The sequence below is a fragment of the Spermophilus citellus genome (genome assembly GCF_964194105.1).
Source record: "Spermophilus citellus genome assembly, chromosome: 1".
NCBI lineage: Eukaryota > Metazoa > Chordata > Mammalia > Rodentia > Sciuridae > Spermophilus > Spermophilus citellus.
Genome location: NC_138182.1, coordinates 263,968,730 through 263,987,855, shown reverse-complemented (window position 1 = coordinate 263,987,855; position 19,126 = coordinate 263,968,730).

Here is a 19,126-nt window from a genome sequence, read left to right as displayed (position 1 = left end):
TGTGGAAAATGGCACACAGAGATACAGCAGCTATGTAGCAAACTGTAGTGATCATGGCTTGAGCAAACCTGGTTTAAGCAGAAGGGGAAGAAGGAAAAGCATATGTAGGATTGGGAAGTGCTGGTCTCAGGAAGAATAGCCAACTGGGACTGTATTGCTGCATTCATGATTTCCTCCTTGATTTTTATCACATGGTAATTTTTCTTTTGGGAAGAGCTGGAGTTAGTTGAAGATTTTAGAACATCTTGCACTGCCATTGACAATATTACACATTTTATTCTTTTTATGCATATTGCAATTCATTCCTCTTTTGATAATGAGCTAGTAATTCAAAGAAAGGTTTTATAACAATGCCATATATTTGATATCTCCAAAGGTCTTAGGATAGTCCTATGCACAAAGCAGGTGCATGAATTGATTAAAAAAGCACTTCAAAATTTGAGTAGTTCTGGGTCATCATTATCTAATCAATTAGCAGTGTATAATATTATAGAAAATATTTGATTTTATTGGTTTTTTTCATCTTCTAGTCATAAATCAAAAAAGAGCTACACGATAACAATTTTTATACCACCTTAGAACAGGAAACATAAATAACAAGAAATAGTAGAGTCATATTTCCTCTACTGTACAATAAAACATGAACTCTAAAGCTAATTTTATAAATCAAGTGGTTCATCTGTAATTTAGTTTGGCTTACTTTCTTAGTTTAATGTTCACTCATAGTTGCTACCGTGTTTGATGTTGTTTTGCTGTGATATGAACTTTGCTGCAATGGTTGCTTGGTGTTGTTTATTTATCTCTATAGGTTGGTGTTTATTTTACCCAAAGGGGATAGTGTGTTATGGTAAATGCTCGGGAGGAAGGAGTTCAAGCACAGGGACAGGGAGCTATTGGGAAACAGAGACAGATGTCCCAAACTTTACTCCCTTGAGATGGGATTGAGAATGATAAAAACAAGTTAGAACCAGGATATGCAGATCCAGTTCAATTTTAAACTGACCATTAAAACACCGGGAATATTCCATTTGAGAAGAGGGTATAGGCTGTACTTTGGAACTCTGGAATAAAGGTGATTTATGTGTTATGAAAAAACAGGTTCTTGTAGGACTTTTGTCTAAAAGGAAGCAAGGACAGTCTGAGATCCCACCAGAGAACAAAATGAATTAGAAGATGGTTCCCACTAGCTGACTGTGATATGAAATAAGGCTCTTCTGTATGTTTTCATCAGTCCCTCGATGTGTTGGAAAACCCAGAGTGCTCAGGAGTTCCAGACAGAACAGAACCAGGAGGGGCTATGGATGTTTAGGAAAATTTGAGGAGGTCACTAGTTCATACCACTATGATGGCTTCTACATGGTAGTTTTTATATGGCAGCTTAGATTCACAGCTATTTTAAAAATCTTTTGGTATAACCAATTAATTTGGTTCCCTTTCTTCAGTCCAATTCACTAATTCATAGGGTTGTCAGATTGAAATACAGGCTGTACATTCACATTTGAATTTCAGATAACAACGAATTTTGTTTTAGTGTAAGTATGTCCAAAATATTGCATGGAATGTATTTATACTAAAAAAAAATTATGACTTTCTCAGGGAAAATAGTAGGATGATAAATGTTCTGAATCTTTTAGAATTTAGAATATCTTTTTGTTGCCAATTTGAAATAAAGGATAGTTTAGCTAGCATAAAATTAATCAGGAAGTACTGTTTGTGTAATCTAAGGAATTATATGTATCATTACTTTCTGGCATTCAGGTTTGCAGAAGAGAAGGCTTAGGCTAAGATTAATTTAGTTATTTTCTTTCTAGGATGCTTCTTGGATTATTTATCCTTAAAATCTAATATTTCATTATAATATTTCTTATGAACTTCTGCTTTTAAATTTGCCTTGGTGAAATTTCAGGTTTTTAATATTTTTAAATCTGAAATGTTTCTGCCTATATCTTTGACTATCACTTTTATTAACTTTTTAAATTTCTCCAAAGAAGTATATTGTTTCCTGTTTGCTTCCATACTTTCTCTCCTCTCCACACTCTGTATCTTCCCTTCTATTCTTTGCTCTGTTTAGTTTTCTTCTAATTCTTGATTTGGTTTCCTCAAAGGATTGAATTAATTTTTTTCACAGTTTTATACCTATTTGTATTGTTTCAACAATGATTGTTTATTGTGTTTATCTTATTATTATCTTATTGTGTACCAGTGTATATTCTTGTAATGTAAATTGTTGTTTCATGAGTATATGGGAAGTTGCTCCTTTCTTGAATTTTTAAAAATTTTACGAAATAAGTGAACATCAAGAAAAAATAATCTTTAACGTTTCTTTATTTTCTTGTGTATTTTTACAAATTTCTTATGTGGCAATGCTTTTCTATCTGACTATGACTCATAAAGGAGATATTTCAAAGAATGGTGATATTAAATTGACTGAATTTACATTTTGCCTAAATGCTTTGTGTGTGACTACTGCTTCAGATGGTTCAGTTATTTAAAGCAATTTTGATTTTAGTTCTGTTGACTTAGATATTAAAGACATAATGGGGGGAGTTATAGTCAGAGTTGTCTGCTAAATGATACCTAAAGAACAAAGATACTGCTTGAGATTCCTCTTCAAAACTTATTTCTATCATACATCAATGGCTAAAAATAAAACAAAAAGCTGCGTGGGTGGAAGAAAGTTATATTTCCTCTTCAGGTCCTAGGTACATGAGAAAAAATTCTTATTCTGAGACTTAATCCTCTATAATATTATCTCATTATTTGCTATATTCTTTTCTATGCAGCCTTACTGAATTAAATCTGCCATTATATTTCTATTGTATCTTTACCTGTGATTTTTCAATAAGGGCAAACTAGATAAAATACCTCTATGGCCATCATTCTCCTTTCCTTCATGGATTAAATTCTGCTGGGTTTCATAAAATCTCCCCTTGGCTTTAGAAGTTAAACTAATAGACTTTCTGAGCTAGAAAGGGTCTTTGACCTTCTCAGAGTTTCCTTCAATGAATCCGAGGCTTCCTATTCGCCACACTGATCTTTGTCTCTATAGAAGTCACTGCATTATTTATTTACCTATTAGTGCCCTGTTCTCCAAAACCTTCATGGCAGAGAGTGAATAACTGAAACAAGAATCCTCCAAAGTGAAATTGAAAACTGGTTATGGAGAGGAGATGAGGTGTATCAGGTGAGAGTGGGTGTTCCAGTCTGTATTCTTTTTTTTTTTTTTTAAACTGGTGCACTACAATTATATGTGATAGTGGGATTCATTATGCCATGTGCTCTAATCCTCATCTCCTTTCACTGAACAGGCTTTCAGAACCTCGCTGTTCATCCAAGCAACTTCCCTTGCCTAGACTGTTTCTGACTGTAAAAGAATGACTTATTTGAACTCTGGTGATATCTTGTGTTCCCATCAGAATCTCACTTTAGCTTAAAGATATGTGGCCACTTATCACCTGGTAGTTCTGCCCATGGTAATGCCACGTTAAGATTACTGAAGACAGTCTTTGTTTTACCTTCTGCACTTACATCTAGTTCTTTAAGAACTACATTCTATCTATAGCCTTTTTGAGAATTATTTTTTGAAAACCTAGTAATGATTTATTACGATAGGTTCATTGATCTATTTATGCTAGCAACATTGGTTTGGAAAGTAGGTTACACAGCAGAAAATAGATGTGAACAGCCATTCAGTGAACAAAAACAAAGAAATCTGATTTTCAGGGCTTAATACTTGTGTATGTCACACACCTAGCAATCTGATTATGATGAAGAGACACATAATTATCCAACCTAAAATCTAAAACATGACTTTATAAGAAATGTAATGGGAAAAAATTCCTTTTTCAAATTATTCTACAACTACTACTTCCTTAGAAGATACTAGTGACTTCAAATTTCTTTCCCCATCTCATTTAATATTTTTCTTTAATCTTTATAAATTAAAGGGATGAGGTATGATATTGTAGAAAGGCTAATCAACTGAATGCCAGAGGCCTGGATTTTATTCTCAGTTCATACAACTAAATAAAATAGCTGATGAGTATTAGCTGCATTTTCTAACTCCTCAGGTCCTTGGTCTTCCTCACGAGTAAACTAACGAAGATTGTCTGAAGTATTACCCAGTCTCATTCTTAATGGCAGATATGAGTAGATTACTTGGACTGCTGTCACTGGATTTCTTCCTCGTTTTTAGCACATGAAAATTCATCTGAAATTATAGAGGTTGTTAGAACAAAGAAAAATCATTCTGATTACTGAACCAGAACTCTTTAAAATAATTTGACCTGCATCTTTGAAAACATAATTTCTATTTTGCTATGCTAAAGGAAATAAGCAACTATCAGGAAGACAACTATAATCATTTTAACCACATATGTGATATGCAAGCTGAAAAAATACAAAGAAATTTTAAATTGTACTATCATGATAAAGTTTCAACCAGAGTAAGTTTAAACTTATTCTACAGCAATCTACAAAAATGGCAAATTTTATCTAATTGGTCTTTTTGAAATGTCAGCACAATTAAAAATGTTTGCTTATGGGTGAGGCAAAGAACATTTCAATGTTAAATTTTAGAATTTGTATTCTGAATGTCTTAAATCTCTTAGAGATTACCATTTTTCAAGGTGTGAGAAGAACCATCATTTTCATCACTGAGGAATACTCATAAAACATGGTATTCACAAAGCTCTGTGAACTACTTGCTAGTTATTTGTTTTTCTTCACTGAGGCTCAGATGTATCAAAGAGTAGAATTTTTCTTTCTCCATTGGCCAGACTCCAGTTTGTTTGGGTCATCTACTATTTATCCATTTTTACAGAACACATGTTGATCTGGAGAAAAGTCTAATTTGGTCATTTCCTCACTCCTCTGAAACAACAGATACAGATTATTTGTTTATTTTAGATACATCAGAAGTTTCTGGGAACATGATCAAAAAAAGATGAAAGTATGGCTTTAGCAATTCAAACAAATTAATAAGATCAAACTCTTTGGGGTAGGGCTGGGGATGTGGCTCAAGCAGTAGCGCGCTCGCCTGGCATGCGTGCGGGCCGGGGTTCGATCCTCAGCACCACACACCAACAAAGATGTTGTGTCCGCCGAGAACTAAAAAAATAAATATTAAAAAAAATTCTCTCTCTCTCTCTCTCTCTCTCTCTCTCTCTCTCTCTCTCTCTCTCTCACTCTCTCTTTAAAAAAAAAAAAACTCCTTGGGGTAGAAGGTCCTTGGAAGTACTCTTTGATTCCTGTTTCATCAGATGTGATATGTCTTACTGCAAATCTATAGGGTGTTAAGGAGTACTCCCTATAAAAAGCTCTTTTAAAACTAGGGTGTTATGCTTTTTGACTCAAAAAGTATATTCCGAAGTATTCTAAACTTAACAGCAACAACAAAAATCTTCTGAATCCACAGACCCTTGACTAACCCACTTTCCATAATGGTACAATAGAAAGCATTAATTTCTTGTCAATAGGTTGATGTTGTCATTTGGTTTACAATACCTTAGTGAAGAGTACATCATTTGATAGATGGGCTTCTTGTGAATTTTGCTGACTTTAAGCCTGTTGCCTATGAATTTTTGTTATTTTACAAAGTATATATTATTTGTATATTCATTAAGAAACATAATGCTAAATTAAATCATATGGACCATGTTCAAAATTAATAGATCCCTATATCTAAAGTACAAATATATTGGTTCTTTCTTTTTAGGAAATATATTCAAGCAGTGTGATATCAAAATAGTTAAGCTACTAAGTACAGGATTGTGGGTTCAAATATCTGTTTCTAACACTGATTCACAGTAAGATGTGAGAATTTTTTCTCCTGATCTGTTGTGAGTAATTATAGTAATGAGGCACCTTGAAAATGTAAGCTGTTAATTAATAATGCTATGTCTAATTGTGGCTGCTTTATACCAGCGTCTGGCATTTTGAGCAGTACTCAGGTATTAATATCTCTCACATATAGAGTTTTAACCAGTGTTTCTCCATGACACAATCTAACTCACCTTCGCTGTTCAGCTCTTTCTATACTTAGAGCTGATGAATTCTCCTCCATTTCTTATAATAATTGCTTTATTAAATGTTTTTACTCATAAGGAAGACATAGTTTTTTTTTCTTCTCCAAGTTAGCTTAATTAAGCTCACTGTCTTTAACTGGCTGCATTTAATCTTTGCTGCTTCCAAAAATGAGATATCTCAATTGTTTTTGAATTTATTCATACTTGTTTCCAACATAATAACTTAAATATAGTATTTCTATCATAGTCATTACTGGATCTCATTCCCTGAGTGCAATGGACAAATTTCAAATAGACAACTTATAGAAATGACCTATACTCAAATTTTAAATGGAAATGAATTTCAGACCAGATGTTAGGCCAATTAATGTTAAGATTAATCAAGCAGTTGGAAGTTCATGACCAAACTTCAGCACACCTACCCATTTTTCTTCCTGCCAAAGATCTCTTTGCAATAATAGAAATTATATTTTGAAAAGAATGAAATCAAAACTACATTGGAAAATAGAACCTCATTTTGAAGAATTCCATAAAAAAAGGAAGCAGAGGGAGTTGGAGTGATGGAAAATAAAAAATGAGAGAAACACAGTCAAAGGGATCACAGATGAGCATCATGTTCTAGAGAAGAACCAAGAGAAGCTGTAAAAAGAGCCTGGTAATAAGAAGAGTGGCGTCTACAAACAGGCCAGATGGAGGACAATCATCAGGGAAATCAATTAACAACTGCATTCGAAATACTTGCTCTCTGTATATTTAGAGGGGCTTCCATTCATGGCTTTGCCATAGTCCTAAAGGCTGTTTTCTGTACAGGTGTGGCACTTCCCAAACTGCCAGGGATGAGCTCCTGGAGTGGGGAACTGAAAGCAGCATGGTGGATCATCAGGTAGCTTTGAAACCTCTCCAGCTGATGCACATGAACATGCACATGCACATGAGTGTGCACACAACCCACCCACCCACATCACACGCACTGACCAAAATGGAACAATTTCTGAGTTTTGAGTTGTCACGCCCAGAATTGTGGAAATTCTCCACCAGCTAGCTTTTTTCTCTGCTTTGGGCCACATGTTATTCCCATTCATAAAACAAGTACCCAATCATTATGTTAGAGAAGTTGTCTATTTGGAGGTGGGGTAGAGAGATACTTACATAAACACAGAGAAAAACCAGATCAATTGCTTTATCTAATAAACTAGAACTTTATTCATAAATCCACAGACATCAGGCTTTTAGGAAAAACAGGATGAAGAGAAGCACAAAGATGAAAATCTATAACAAAAGATCACAGATGAAACAGAGATAATGCTGAGCACAAAGCTGAGATTTCAAAAGATACCACTCCCCCCAAAACAAAAAAATTCACACAGAATGAGAAACACACTCTTGAGAATTAGACAATGATTGCCAAAATACAAAATTTAGTGGACAGGATAAAATGGAATGAGCATGACTAAAAGAAAAACAGGTTATCTGGAAGACAAAGTTGACAAAAACTCCCAGCAAGAATAATAAAATTCAGAGATGAAAAACACAAGATATTTTTAAGTTATTATATTTTAATATATACTTAACAAATCTTAATAAAGTTCTATAAGAAGAAGACGCAATTATACATGTTAATAGGAGACATTCTTCCCAAATAGTAGGAAGTTCAGGTCCTTAGGAGCCCCTGAAGGTGAACTGAGTACTAAGAAGAATCCATGGGAAAAAGTATAGAAATATCATTTTAACTTCAAAATTTCAATGGAAGAGAAAGATGCTTAAAAGTGTCTGAAGAAGGGAGATAATTTGTTTACAAGAGAAAGGAGAATAATTGTCTCAGCAACTCTGGATGCTAGAAGACAATGAAGAAATGACTTAAAATTACAGCAAAAAATGAAAGTTTATAACTCTGCATTATACTTCATATTATCTATTACAAATTATCTAAAAGTTTACACTTTGAACACATAAAACCCCAGAACATTGCGTATACTTGGTGTGAGAAAATTGCCTAGCATATACTCAGGATAGAAGTCAAGATAAGAGAGGATGAATGAGTCAGTCACAGAGAGCAGTGGCCAAATTTGATGGGGAGAAAGTTTAGAGGAAAAGTTGGGAAGTGCCTATGAATTCTTGAAGTCCTACTTTTCATTGTCATTGCTGACAATGCAAGAATTACTGATAATATAAATATTTTCTTTAACTCTACATCAGTAACTATCAATGGAACTGAAAAGAAGTCATTTTACTAGTGATAACTCTGGGAAGTGATTCTAGGGACAGGAGAAGTTGATGAGAGTTTTGCTTTTCTATCCTGAATTGCTTGACATTTCTTTTCAGTTTTTCTGTGTATTATTTTATAATGATAACAATGATAAAAATAACTAGTTTCAAAAAGAGTAAATCTCATGTCTTTGACATTGGGTCAAGGAAAGCACATAAAACAATTTTTAACAGTTCTCTTTTTAAAAATTTTATAGATGCTTCAGATTTTTTTTTAACTAATTGAAACAGATCAAAGCAAATAGGAAGAAGAGGCTTTATTAGGAATCGGGAATGGATGATTGGCAAGGGTGCTGGAGATGGAGGCAATTATTCTAGGATAGGAGGATTTGGGAACAAAATAGATTGTAACCAGACATTGGATGGTCTGCAGATAGTGTCATTGCTCAGGGCCCCATGCTCAGAAGAGTCCTGTTTCGGTTTTAGTGCTCTGCAATTGTAGCTAAGAAATTCTTAATAATTTTATCCTTACAACTGAGTTTTATAAATGAGGCCCAGTGGAAAAATAAAGCCTGCACTGGAGTCTTTAATTCTTGTAGCCTTGCAGTTCAGGGACTCCTGCTGCTGTACCCTGGGTTACATCAGTAGGAAACGTTTGCATTCTGCCCATGCCCTCTGCATCTGGAAGTGACTTATATGTTGATACAGGGAAGGAAAGGGTTAGGCAATTGCCTCACCGAGTCTCAGGGTGAAATAAGGCTTTCCCTTCTCCAGGCTAGCAGTACCATATGCAATCTGTATTCCTTAGCCAGTTACTAAGTGCATCCCAACACAGATGTCATGTGTGTTGGGCTATACCTGTATGGTGGGGCCACAGAAAGATAACACTGACTTCCCTGCTCCTAGCAAGGACCACAAATTTTGTAGCCATCTCCAGAAGGAAGCTTTAAGGAGAGTGATGGCTAAGACATCCTTGGGTACTATCCCAGTGTGTATTGGGATCATAATTTTGTCTCTGACTGCCAGGAGATGATGGCATGTCAGGAATTCTTGTCCTGCTTCATGCTATCACCCTGGCATAACCACAGATACTCCCTACCTCCATGTCTCTTCCTTCTCAGTAATATTGTCTTTTCCCAGAATAGTGACATGCCGCTGCAAGCTTCACAGTCTTCCATCTGCCTCTGTTGCCAGTCTCAATTCCAAATCTCTCCATGAATTTCCTCCTGCCTAGGTCACCTCCTTTGACATTTTTATTTCCATATGCATTTTGCCTTTTGCCCTAGTTGACTCTAATTGGTGCTTTTTCTCTCTTATTTCCATCATTTTATTCTTTGTACTTGAAACTTTCTCATTCCTAATCCAGTGGTAAAAACTTCATTTCTTAAGAGATCTGAAACTAGATGGGATTTTACATTCTTACTAATATTTAATTTCTCCAAAGCCATTTTTCTATTTTAGAAACAGCACTTTCCAACCTATCATGATTTGTTCTTTGAGATTATGTGGAATACCTTTCTAAATCAAAATATAGATTCGCTGAAATTTGAAAGTTCCTCCTTGCTTTGAATGAATCATATTCTTGTTTAGTCTCATTTAGATTTTTTTTAAATTTTTTTGTTTATTTTTTATTGGTTGTTCACAATATTACAAAGCTCTTGACATATCATATTTCATACATTAGATTGAAGTGGGGTATGAACCCCCAATTTTACCCCAAATGCAGATTGCAGAATCACGTCGGTTACACATCCACAATTTTACATAATGCCCTATTAGTAATTGTTGTATTCTGCTACCTTTCCTATCCCCTACTATCCCCCCTCCCCTCCCCTCCCATCTTCTCTCTCTACCCCATCTACTGTAATTCATTTCTCTCCTTGTTTATTTTCCCATTCCCCTCACAACCTCTTATATGTAATTTTGTATAGCAATGAGGGTCTCCCTTCATTTCCATGCAATTTCCCTTTTCTCTCCCTTTCCCTCCCATCTCATGTCTCTGTTTAATGTTACTCTTTTCTTCCTGCTCTTCCTCTCTGCTCTGTTCTTAGTTGCTCTCATTATATCAAAGAAGACATTTGGTATTTGTTTTTTAGGGATTGGCTAGCTTCACTAAGCATAATCTGCTCTAGTGCCATCCATTTCCCTGCAAATTCTATGATTTTGTCATTTTATATTGCTGCATAGTACTCCATTGTGTATAGATGCCACATCTTTTTTATCCATTCATCTATTGAAGGGCATCTAGGTTGGTTCCACAGTCTAGCTATTGTGAATTGTGCTGCTATGAACATCAATGTGGCAGTATCCCTGTAGTATGCTCTTTTAAGGTCTTCAGGGAATAGTCCGAGAAGGGCAATAGCAGGGTCAAATGGTGGTTCCATTCCCAGCTTTCCAAGAAATCTCCATACTGCTTTCCAAATTGGCTGCACCAATTTGCAGTCCCACAAGCAATGTACAAGTGTACCCTTTTCTCCACAACCTCGTCAGCACTTGTTGTTGTTTGACTTCATAATGGCTGCCAATATTACTGGAGTGAGATGGTATCTTAGGGTGGTTTTGATTTGCATTTCTCTGACTGCTAGAGATGGTGAGCATTTTTTCATGTACTTGTTGATTGATTGTATATCCTCCTCTGAGAAGTGTCTGTTCAGGTCCTTGGCCCATTTGTTGATTGGGTTATTTGTTATCTTATTGTCTAATTTTTTGAGTTCTTTGTATACTCTGGATATTAGGGCTCTATCTGAAGTGTGAGGAGTAAAAATTTGTTCCCAGGATGTAGGCTCCCTATTTACCTCTCTTATTGTTTCTCTTGCTGAGAAAAAACTTTTTAGTTTAATTAAGTCCCATTTGTTGATTCTTGTTATTAACTCTTGTGCTATGGGTGTCCTATTAAGGAATTTTGAGCCCGACCCCACAATGTGTAGATCGGAGCCAACTTTTTCTTCTATCAGATGCAGAGTCTCTGATTTGATATCTAGCTCCTTGATCCATTTTGAGTTAACTTTTGTGCATGGTGAGAGAAAGGGATTCAGTTTCATTTTGTTGCATATGGATTTCCAGTTTTCCCAACACCATTTGTTGAAGATGCTATCCTTCCTCCATTGCATGTTTTTAGCCCCTTTATCAAATATAAGATAGTTGTAACTTTGTGGATTAGTCTCTGTGTCCTCTATTCTATACCATTGGTCCACCCGCCTGTTTTGGTACCAGTACCATGCTGTTTTTGTCACTATTGATCTGTAATGTAGTTTGAAATCTGGAATCGCTATACCGCCTGATTCACACTTCCTGTTTAGAATTGCTTTTGCTATTCTGGGTCTTTTATTTTTCCATATGAATTTCATGATTGCTTTATCTATTTCTACAAGAAATGCCATTGGGATTTTGATTGGCATTGCATTAAACCTATAGAGAACTTTTGGTAATATCGCCATTTTGTTGATGTTAGTTCTGCCTATCCATGAACAGGGTATATTTTTCCATCTTCTAAGATCTTCTTCTATATCTCTCTTTAGGGTTCTGTAGTTTTCATTGTATAAATCTTTCACCTCTTTTGTTAGGTTGATTTCCAAGTATTTTATTTTTTTTGAGGATATTGTGAATGGAGTATTTTTCCTCATTTCCATTTCAGAAGTTTTGTCACTGATATACAGAAATGCCTTTGATTTATGCATGTTGATTTTATATCCTGACACTTTGCTGAATTCATTTATTAGTTCTAGTAGTTTCTTTGTAGACCCTTTTGGGTCTTCTAGGTATAGAATCATGTCATCTGCAAATAGTGATAGTTTAAGTTCTTCTTTTCCTATTTTTATGCCTTTAATTTCTTTCGTCTGTCTAATCGCTCTGGCCAGTGTTTCCAGAACTATATTGAATAGAAGTGGTGATAGAGGGCATCCCTGTCTTGTTCCAGATTTTAGAGGGAATGCCTTTAACTTTTGTCCATTCAGAATGATGCTAGCCTGAGGCTTAGCATAGATAGCTTTTACAATGCCAAGGTAAGTTCATGTTATCCCTAGTTTTTCTAATGTTTTGAACATAAAGGGATGCTGTACTTTGTCGAATGCTTTCTCTGCATCTACCGAGATGATCATATGGTTCTTATCTTTAAGTCTATTGATATGGTGAATAACATTTATTGATTTCCGTATATTGAACCATCCTTGCATCCCAGGGATGAATCCTACTTGATCATGGTGCACAATTTTTTTGATGTGTTTCTGTATTCGATTCGCCAGAATTTTATCGAGGATTTTTGCATCTAGGTTCATTAGAGATATTGGTCTGTAGTTTTCTTTCTTTGAGGTGTCTTTGTCTGGTTTTTGAATCAGGGTGATGTTGGCCTCATAGAATGAATTTGGAAGAGCTCCCTCTTTTTCTATTTCCTGAAATAACTTGAAAAGTATTGGTATTAATTCTTCTTTAAAGGTTTTGTAAAACTCCGCTGTATACCCATCCAGTCCTGGACTTTTCTTGGTTGGTAGTCTTTTAATGGCTTCTTCAATTTCATCCATTGATATTGGTCTGTTCAAATTGTGTGTATCCTCCTGACTCAGTCTGGGCAAATCATATGACTTAAGAAATTTATTGATGTCTTCACTATCTTCTATTTTATTGGAATATAGGTTTTCAAAATAATTTCTAATTGTCTTCTGTATTTCTGTAGCATCTGTTGTGATATTGCCTTTTTCATCCCGTATGTTAGTAATTTGAGTTCTCTCTCTTCTTCTCTTCGTTAGCATGGCTAAAGGTCTGTCGATCTTATTTATTTTTTCAAAGAACCAACTTTTAGTTTTGTTAATTTTTTCAATAGTTTCTTTTGTTTCAATTTCATTGATTTCTGCTCTGATTTTAATTATTTCTTGCCTTCTGCTACATTTGCTGTTGTTATGCTCTTCCTTTTCTAGGGCTTTGAGATGAAGTGTGAGCTCATTTATTTGTTGGTTTTTTCTTTTTTTGAGGAATGACCACCAGGCGATGAATTTCCCTCTTAAAACTGCTTTCATTGTGTCCCATAGATTCTGATATGTTGTGTCTGTATTTTCATTTATCTCTAAGAACTTTTTGATTTCCTCCTTTATGTCTTCTGTAACCCATTGATCATTCAGTAACATATTGTTCATTTTCCATGTGATGTAGGATTTTTCCTTCCTTCTTTTATCATTGATTTCCAGTTTCATTCCATTATTGTCAGATAAAATGCATGGTATTATCTCCACCCCTTTATATTTACTGAGGGTTGCCCCACAGCATAATATATGGTCTATTTTTGAGAAGGATCCATGTGCTGCTGAGAAAAAAGTATATCCATTTGATGATGGTTGATATAGTCTATATATGTCAGTTAAGTCTAGGTTATTGATTGTGGTATTGAGTTCTATAGTTTCTTTATTCAACTTTTGTTTGGCGGATCTGTCCAATGGTGAGAGAGGTGTGTTAAAGTCACCCATAATTATTGTGTTGTGGTCTATTTGATTCTTGAACTTGAGGAGAATTTGTTTTATGAATGTTGCAGCACCATTATTTGGTGCATAAATATTGATAATTGTTATCTTGTTGGTGAATGGTTCCTTTTAACAGTATATAATGTCCTTCTTTATCCCTTTTGATTAACTTCGTCTTGAAGTTGATTTTATTCGATATGAGGATGGCCACCCCTGCTTGCTTACGAGGACCGTGTGCGTGGTATATTTTTTCCCATCCTTTCACCTTCAGCCTGTGTATGTCTTTTCCAATCAGATGTGTCTCCTGGAGGCAGCATATTGTTGGATTTGTTTTTTTAATCCATGATACCAGCCTATGTCGCTTTATTGGAGAGTTTAAGCCATTAACATTCAGAGTTACTATTGATATATGGTTTGTACTTCCATCCATGTTTGATTATTTATCCTTTTTTTTAAAGAATTTAGTTTGTTTCTCCATGATTATCTTTCCCCTCACCCTCTGTCTTTACCGAGGCACTTCCCACTGATGGTTTTGGTTATAGTTTTTCATTTCTTCCTCGTGTAGTGTTTTGCTCAAAATGCTTTGCAATGCTGGTTTTCTGGCTGCAAATTCTTTTAACTTTTGTTTATCATGAAAGATTTTTATTTTGTTGTCATACCTGAAGCTTAATTTTGCTGGATACAGAATTCTTGGTTGGCATCCATTGTCTTTCAGTGTTTGAAATACATTGTTCCATGACCTTCTTGCTTTCAGTGTCTGTGATGAAAAATCTGTTGTTAACCTTATTGGTTTACCCCTGAATGTGATCTGTCTCCTTTCTCTTGTAGCTTTTAAAATTTTCTCTTTGTTCTGTATATTGGATATCTTCATAACAATGTGTCTTGGCGTTGGTCTACTGTGATTTTGTGTGCTCGGTGTCCTGTATGCATCTTCAATTTGTATATCTGTTTCCTTTTTTATTTCTGGAAAGTTTTCTGTAATTATTTCATTCAGCAGGTTTCTCATTCCCTTGGTTTGAATCTCTGTACCTTCTTCTTTCCCGATGACTCGTAAGTTTGGTTTTTTTTATGTTATCCCATAACTCTTGGATGTTTTTCTCGTGATTTCTTACCAGCCTTTCTGAGTTGGCTAGACTCTTTTCAAGATGATATATTTTGTCTTCATTATCTGACATTCTGGCTTCTACTTGCTCCACTCTGTTAGTGATACTCTCAATTGAGTTTTTAATTTGGTTTATGGTTTCCTTCATTTCTAGAATTATTGTTTGATTATTTTTTATAATCTCTATCTCCTGATAAAGATGCTTAACTTCTTCTTTTATCTGTTTATGTAATTCATTCTCAATGTGTTCTTTCGCTGCTTGAATTTGCTGTGTTGTATCCTCTTTAAGGTTCCATTCCATCTGTCTAAGGTGTTCCTTGAGTTCTTTATATGACCATTTTTCTGATGACTCTAGGTCCTCCTGAATATTTAGGCTGTCCTGCATTGTTTGTACTCCTTTTCTTCCCTGCTTTTTGAAGCTGCTCATGTTACTTCTTGTTCTGTTTGACTGCTGAGTTACTGTTTACTCCTATAAATTTATTTGATGCTTGGGAGGAAAGGTATTAGAAGGGAAGGGAAGAAGTCACTAAAGAGAATGAGAGTAAGCAGGTAGAATTCAAGGAAGGGGGGATAAGATAATTGAAAAGAAATGAAAAGACAAAAGAAGAAAAAAATAGGAAATAAAAAAGAAAAAAAAATAATAAAAAAATTAAAATTAAAATTAGAAGAAAAAAAATTTTTAAAAAATTGTAAAAAAAATTTAAAAAAACAACAAGAAAGAAAAATGAAAATGAAAGAAAAACCCAAATCAAAAAAACGAGAAAAGAAAAAAAGAAAAAAAAAAACTAATAAATGCAGTCTTAGAGTTTGATTAACTTCTCTTCCAGTAGGTGGCGCTGTGCCCACTAGGCCAAGTTTCTCCTGTCAATACGCGGGAACCACTCACTGTGCAGCAGCTCCTCCCAGACTGGGCGAGTCTCCAATCCTGAGTGTCTAGGGCCTCCTCTTGTGTCTAGTCACTTCCCACTTTTCCTCTAGCCAGGCCCCTCTCACGGGTGCCGCTCACCACAATACTGGCTACACGCCAGGTTTGTTGCTCCCAGGAGCCCTGTTTTCATGAACGACTGGGCACACTCTTCCAGTTTGCCATTCCCTCAGACCCTGAGTTTGTAGAGCTTGGGGCTGAGAATCCTCATCAAATTTTACTTGCCCTCCGGTAGCCACGCCCCCGGTAGCTGGTGCAAGAGACCTCAGCTGTCAGCCCTGGTGGGAGCGGTAGTTCCGCGCCGCGGTCCGCGCCACCTCTGATTCCCTCGGTCTGGCTATCGTGCTCACGGGAGAGCTGGGAGGGGCCCTTAAGGTTTCCCTGATGTGTGGAGAGGGAAGGCTAGGGAATTACACACCTGTATCCGCAGGTTTCAATGAAGTTATCTCCTCTGCTGCAGTCTTATGACGTCAGTTCTCTGCCATGGTGGTGTCTCTTGCAAATGGTGACAGTTCGTTTCCCTTTGCCGGGCGACCAATGCAACGGGTGGGTCCTTACTATCTCTCCCAAGCCCCGTTTCAAACCTGTGGCCACTACCTATGAAGGCTCGGTAGGCATTTACCTCCGTAGGATGAGAAGGGCTGACCAGTTGTTTCAGCCGGATGGATTAGTGCTGAGTCACAGCTGTTTGTCTGCAGGAAGCAGGCGAACGGGAGCTTGAATTCAGCCGATCCGGGCTCAGTGTGTGTTCTGAGAGGCCCAGACTGTTTGCCCCAGATCCACGTCAGCTCAGCATTGCCTAGTGATCCTGAGCAAACAGATTTAGGTTGTTTACAACTCCCTATGCCTGCACAGCTGAAGAGGTCAGGGACTTGATCTCTCTGCGCCCACCGCCATGTTGGAATCCCTCATTTAGATTTTATTTAAAATAATTTCTAAGTATCTACCTTTTAGAAGTTCCAATAATGGGGATTGGTAACTTATACAGAAGACTCTCAGAATGTTTTCAGGAGGGATGCTTCTATTTATTCAAAATATCAGTTAAAGAGGGCTGAGGATGCAGATTAGCATAGAGCATTTGCTTATTGCATATGTGACTCTGGGTTGGATTTTTTGCATCACAAAATAAGTATATAAATAATACATAAAGTATATGCTTGCTTTTAAACTGTGCTAATGGATTGAACTATATCTCCCTCAGTTTTATGCATTGAAGCCCAAACTCTGAATGTGATAATTTGGAGATGGGGCCTTTACAAGGTAGTTAAGTTAGGTTTGTTATGAGTGTGGTGAGGTGTCAAGAGAGAATTAATGGACTTAAAGAGAAGGAGAAAGAGGTCCTCTTGCTACATGCATGCATGAGGGAAGGCCATGTAAGAACCTCAAGGTGGCTGTCAACAAATCAAAAAAAGAGCCCTCACCAAAAGCTAAGTCTGTTGGCAGCTGGATTTTGGATGTCCTAACTTCCAGAACTGTGAGAGGTTTAAGCCATGCTATCTACGGCATTTTGTTATGGAGTCCCAAACTAAGACAAACTGCAAGTAATTTTGATCCATCTTATTTTTCATTTTGATATTTATCTGATGATTAGGCATATTTCTTATAAAATTAATGCTAATGTTTCAAGTATAACTACTAATGTTTCTTTTTTCTTCCATACTGCTCACACAACCATTGGAATGACTCAGATTTCCTACTCTAGAAAATTACAGTAGCAAACAGCAAAGAGAGGAATGGTAATGAAGGTGAACTGGGAGGAAGAGAATATTAGAAATCTTTACCAGGCCATTTTGGCCTCCTAAGAGACAGTTTGAAGAACACTGCAATAAACTTAAAAGCATGTCTGGCTTCCATATTCCTTGATAAATATTAGTTGAGAGGTCAAGCAATGCCATAAATAGACTCATGGTAAAGGCATAAAGAAGAAATACAAGTACACTATTTACTGTACCCTCTCTGTGTCAGGTGTGGTACTAAATGATTTACATATTTTATTTTATTTTCACAATCTCTCTGGGAAGTGGATATTATTATCCTAATTATATAAAGGGAACTAGGGCTTAAAAACATTAATATTCCATAGTCTGACAATTTAAGAATGATAGAGCTCAAAGTCTGTCTGATTGTGTGATGTTCCACTGTATCACTCTGAGAATTCTGTTCTTCCTCATTTATATTTGCTTTGTTTTCCTTAAAAACACAGTGGACAAATACTCAACCTTAATTTTAATGAGACAGCCAGCTGCCTGACCTATAAGAACTTTACCTTTTCTCTTAGGAGTCATCTTAACATAAAGGCCTGCCAGTCTAAGAAGGGTCAGTAATCTCCTTCCCCTTGAATTATCATGACTCATCCAGTTTGTTTTTGGATGTAGGTTGGAGCCCAAATCCTCCCTTGTTATTCATTGCCTTGTTTCAATAAAGACAGAGTTGGTTAATGTATTACTGGGAAGATCCCCAGGGGTCACATTCTGGCATGTTAAAAAAAAACTGGATTTGTTTATCAATGTATAACCAGCTGTGTGGGAAATGTCTTCTCTGCCACCCCTGGCCTTTTCCTGGTGAGTTTGCTCATTGGAGAGTGGGGGGAATAATGAGAAAGAAGACACAAATTGGAGGGTTTAGTTCTTCAAAAAGAAAAGTCATTCTAAGACCTACTTTCTTAATTCTGACCTTCATAACACTATTTTTAAAACTCTCAATTTAAGAGATTATGAATAAAAACTAAACCCAAACCAAGGTGAGACAGAAAATTGTGAGCCACAACAACTCCTGGGACAGTTTTTCTTCTTCATAGTATTCCATAACCTCTTAGTTTAATAAACCCCATGGTCCTAGAATTCAGAAGGAGCAAGAGGGAAGAAAGAGAACCTAACACTACTAATTACAACTGTGCAGTGTTTGGGCACACTGCTTCAAATGCTTACTCAAAAATATGTTCCTAGACTTTTCTTTAAAAATTTCTTGCAACTCTCTGTTCTAGTATTTTTCATTTTCATTATTTTCTTCTCCAAGTTTTAAGATTTTACTCAAAATATTTATGCAATGGTTATTACATAGAACACTTTAATCCCATGTATAAAATGATCAAAAGCAAATAATGATCATATTATGGATATTCTTTTGAGTATTTTGACACTATGCTGCCTCTGCAGTATAATGACCATGTTTAGTTTAGAGAATTTTAACTAAAGATGGGAAGATTTCAACCTTCCCTTTTCAGGTTGGGAATAATTAAAATGGCCCCTGGACTGTTTCACTCTGATGTTTTTTGTGCCTCCACTACATCAGTCTTTTTGCTAAGGCCTTCATAACAAAGTACTACAGACTTGGGGGCTTAAACAAAGGAAATCTATTCTCTCACAGTTCTGGAGGCCAGAAGTCCAAGATCAAGACGTCAGCAAGGTTGGTTTGTTGTGAA